This window comes from Doryrhamphus excisus, chromosome 3 (assembly GCF_030265055.1).
Source record: "Doryrhamphus excisus isolate RoL2022-K1 chromosome 3, RoL_Dexc_1.0, whole genome shotgun sequence".
NCBI lineage: Eukaryota > Metazoa > Chordata > Actinopteri > Syngnathiformes > Syngnathidae > Doryrhamphus > Doryrhamphus excisus.
The window spans coordinates 491,774-496,286 of NC_080468.1; the positions used below are offsets into that span (position 1 = coordinate 491,774).

General features: G+C 49.2%; 1 non-coding gene and 1 pseudogene across 1 annotated transcript; one reads left to right on the forward strand and one right to left on the reverse strand.

Annotated features, from left to right (window-relative positions):
- Positions 1 to 703: 703 nt before the first annotated feature.
- Positions 704 to 867, forward strand: LOC131126785 (U1 spliceosomal RNA). The gene has a single exon (XR_009129303.1). It is a non-coding gene; the product is annotated as a U1 spliceosomal RNA (small nuclear RNA).
- A 1,088-nt stretch (positions 868 to 1,955) lies between these two features.
- Positions 1,956 to 2,132, reverse strand: LOC131126975 (U2 spliceosomal RNA; annotated as a pseudogene).
- Positions 2,133 to 4,513: the final 2,381 nt, after the last annotated feature.

Consider the following 4,513-nt stretch of genomic DNA (forward strand, 5'->3'; position numbering starts at 1 on the left):
TGCCTGGAAGCGCCAACAGCGACCCTGCAGATGTTCACGTTAATCCTGCAAGAATGTGTCAAGAAAAGAACTCGTAAAACAATGAAAGTAATTACTCACACACACACACACACACACACATAGACAAACAGACACAGCTTGTACAACTGCCTCCCCCCAGTGTTGCACGACCATGCCGTAGGGGACCCCTGAAAGAGAACAAAACGAGAGGGGCGTGAACTGCATATTCACAGTGGAGCGGCATGCCACTGGGTATGTGGTTTCACTGTCCTCGCTGCGAGTAACTTTGAATATTGTTGTCTGTCTCTTCTGTATTCCTGCATTTAAGTGTTTTTTTACAAGTGTCACAGGAGTTTGAACCTGACAACCCACTGACTCATGACGACCTCGCATGTCTACACGTGTCAGGTTTAAACATATTGGCCTCTCATGTTACATGGTGTGACTAGGCACGTGGAGTCAGTACTCCAGTCTCCCCATTGAACGTCTGCAGCAACTGCACTAAGCCACTTGCTGCCGCTGCCTTTGCTCAGAATGAAGTCACACGAGAGCCACACAGACCGACTCCTTGAGACAACCAGAGTACGTTCTCTGAATTTGGACACAGGTCCAGTGGCTGGGCTTGTTGCGGGCGACCTGATGAGACCACCACTTAGCATGTGGCATGTGCGAGAGACTCCTCCGGGCGAGACCGGTCCAATTCATACTTACCTGGCAGGGGAGATACCATGATCAAGAAGGTGGTTCACCCAGGGCGAGGCTCAGCCATTGCACATGGGCTGAGCTGACCTCTGCGAATTCCCCAAATGTGGGAATCTCGACTGCATAATTTGTGATAGTGGGGGACTGCGTTCGCGCTCTCCCCTGATCCCGTGTTTAAAACAAGAGGCAGGTGCAGCGCCGTGCCGAGCTCCTTGGCTTGCGAGTGCAGCCGGACTCGAGCAAGAAACGACCAGGCCAGCACTACCAACGCTTGCTGGAAAGGTCTGCCCGTCCGCGGGAGACAACCAACCAACCAGCCGAGAGGCCGATCTGCTCTCAGTCAGGAAACCTCAATGAAAAACGGCAACCAGGCAGAGAAAGGGGCGTCGGCCAAGCGCCTCCACTTTACCGGCACACCGGAACCACTGGCCACAGTGGACCAGGTGGCCGTCAGAAACAACCGTCCGACTCAAGCGGAAGCGGCTCAAATTGCTGTTGTCGCTCTCAGCGGCCTTCCCAGCCGCAGAGGCAACCGCTTCGGATCTTTATGTCCAAGGAAGGCAAGCAGCGACACCCAAGATGGAAGCCACAACATTGTGGTTCATGGTAAACCTACCCGCACAGGCCAGCTCCTGCACTTTGAGTCCCTTCGCCCACTGGAACCCGAGCCAGAAGCTGTCAGAAGCGCAAACAAGAGAGCAGAAAATACCGGGTCACTCACTCACCGAGGGGGCAGACGCACAATTTACAGGCTCTGACCGCCTGTGGCTATCCCACGTGGTTTTTTTTTTTTTTTCCTTTTTTTGTCATAGCCAACACACAAAGGGCCACCAAACCCGACCCTGAGAAGCCAAACGGAAGACGGAAAAGCCCCTTATGCCACTGGTTTGTGGAGGAAACTTGGAAGGCCTCCACCAGACAAGATCATCGTGTCAGATTCCATCCAGCAGTTGATCAATGCGACACTCGCAGGGCCCCGGGAAGCGCGCACGAAACCTGAGCATCAGGAGCCGGTGGGAGACTGCAGGAGGCAAGGCTGATAAAAAGTGGCTGACACCCTCTGGAGACCGGCTGCTGCGAGGGAAATGGGGTCCACGGAGTGCGCAGACACAGTGCCCCGCTACCACGAGCCATTTCCTCTGCAGAATTACTGCTCAGGGGGCACCGAACGTGAGCACGTTCAGTGCATTTCTTTCAGCATCATCCACAAGATGCACCCTGCCAGAGTCTGCTGTTGCTGTTTACACAAGAAGGAGAAGCGCACCGTTCCTGGAAGCGCTGCAATACCAGGTCGATGCGTGGAGCGGATGGCGCAAGCCCCAATCGCAGCTCCCTGTTCAAAAAGCAATTTAATATTTAGTCCCCTGTTGGGGGACGTATCAGATATTAAACTGATAAGAACAGATTTTTTTTTTTTTTTTTTAAACTGTTTATTGACACTAATACAAACTTTCACCACATTTCATTATTTTTTGAAAACTGCCCTTTAAAAAAAAAAGGTAAAATACACACCACATTTAATATAAAAGTGTTCAATTAACTTTTTGTTTTTGTTAAAAACTAGTGCTGTGGGCAGTAAAATGTGTAAAATTTGTACAAAACATTTTAAAATATCATAAAAAAGAAGCTTCAATGTCTTCTGCTCTACAGGAGCGCAGTGAGTCCTTATCAATAGTCTCTACATCCCACTCTCCCAGACAGCTAATCTCCAGGACACTGTCAGGGTACCCTCAGATCCTTATCCTTCTTCTCTTTCTCCTCCTTCTTCTCTCGGAGAGTCAGGCTGCCGCTGCCGAGACCTTTTCAGTGAAGCTCCGGGTGCCACCTCCGGGTGGGCACAGACGATTCTTCTTTGTGGCTGTGTCCTTGGCCCGCCGCTTGCAGCTGTGAGGGTTGCTGCAGCCATTCGGATCACAGCCATGGGGGGGATCTGTCTGTGCCTCCTTACCAGCAAGTTGCGGGAGGTCCAGATGGCGTCTTTGATGGCGGCGAGGGCGAGCCACTGCTTTCCGAAGTCTTTGTCGGTTGACTTCTGGTGGCTCACCCCGTACAGCACAAGCTGTTCATTTAGGACCTCCCTTGCTGGCAAGTCCGGGAAATTTAGGTCGCCGGCTGTCGCCCACAGGTCTACGGCAGCACTGCACTCCCAGAGGAGGTGCCTCACCGACTCTGGTGCGCCACAACCCGGTCGGGGGCAAGTTGGGTTCGCTGACATTCCTCGGGAGTGCATAACAGACCTGACTGGGAGGATCTCGTGGGCTACCATCCATGACAGGTCCCGAAGTCTGTTTGGGAGAGCAGGATGGTTCACATTGCGCCAAACCGATGTGGGCTCGCCGAAAGCAAGCCCGCGCACTGGGCTCACTGGGTCCCGCTCCTGCACAACAGAAATGACAGAGCGATGATTTTTTAAAATGTCTAATGTTTGTCTTTCTAAATTAAAATGTTTTAAAAAAGTCCTTATAAATATATATGCCGGTGGTAAGTTAAAAGCCACAGGTATCGTTAGATCTGTTGGAATCATTTTTAGTTTTCTTAAGTAGGAGCCCATCCAGTATCGTACCAAGGCTTTGGTCTTGGGAGTACTGGATGAGCCCACTGCATTTTCCAGGTGCAATGCTATATATCTTGCGCCTAAGAACAGTTTCAGATCTGGTATTGCTTTTCCACCTTTTTCTTTTGCCTTTTTGAGAGTATCTCTTCTCACTCTCTCCCACTTGGAGCCCCAAAGGAAATAAAAAATGGCTCGATCTAGTTCTAAAAGCACATGTCTTTTGGGGATAAAAACAGAGCTGATCAGTAAAAGCAAAGGTAAAATCACAGCTTTTATGATTAAAACCTTTCCCTCTAAAGTCAGTTGTCTTAGTCCCCAAAAGCCCAGTCTTTGTCTCACTTTCCCTACCACGTCTCCCCAGTTGGTTTCCCCTCCCCCTTCCTTGCCAAATTTAATTCCCAGTATTTTTTGGTCAGTCTGTGTCACAGTCAGGGGAAGTCCTATTTTCTCTGTTGCCGTCCAGGGTCCGTAAAAATGGGCTTGGGTCTTATCCCTATTGAGTTTGGACCCAGAGGCCCCTCCAAACCAGTCAGTCAGGTCCAGTGTTCTGTTAACTGATGTAATATTTGTGCATAAAATGTTAAAATCGTCCATGTATAAAATGCATTTTGTCGTCAGTCCCCCTGGAATAGTCACCCCGTTGATCCATTTGTCCCTTCTCAAAATCTGTGCCAGGGGTTCTATACATAAAATATACAGGAGGGCAGATAACGGACATCCCTGACGGACGCCACAGTTGATTTTAACTGCTTTTGTCAGATTCCCGTTAAGCACAAATTTGCTGGTAATATCCTGGTACAGCAGTCCCACCCACGCTACGAACCTTTTTGGAAAACCCACTTTTTGCAGTACCCTAAAAAGGTACTGGTGCGAGACCCGATCAAAGTTTCTCAAAGTCTAAATTTAGTACTACTAGCCGAATATTTCTGTCTCTCGCAAGACAGATGGTGTCACGGATCAGCATGAGGCTGTCTGTGATCTTCCTCCCAGGGATGGCACAGGTTTGATCCGGGTTGATCAAGTCGTCTAAAACCATGGTCATACGTGTGGCTAAAAGTTTGCTAAAAAGTTTACAGTCACAGTTTAAAAGGGTGATCGGTCTCCAGTTTTTCAAGTCGGTCTTGTCTTTAGTTTTGTAAAGGAGTGTCACTATCCCTACTCTAAAACTGTCAGGTAGTCGGCTACTTTGGTCAAATTCATTAAAAACAGTGAGTAAGTCTGGTGCTAAAATGTCCCAAAAAGTTAAATAAAATTCCA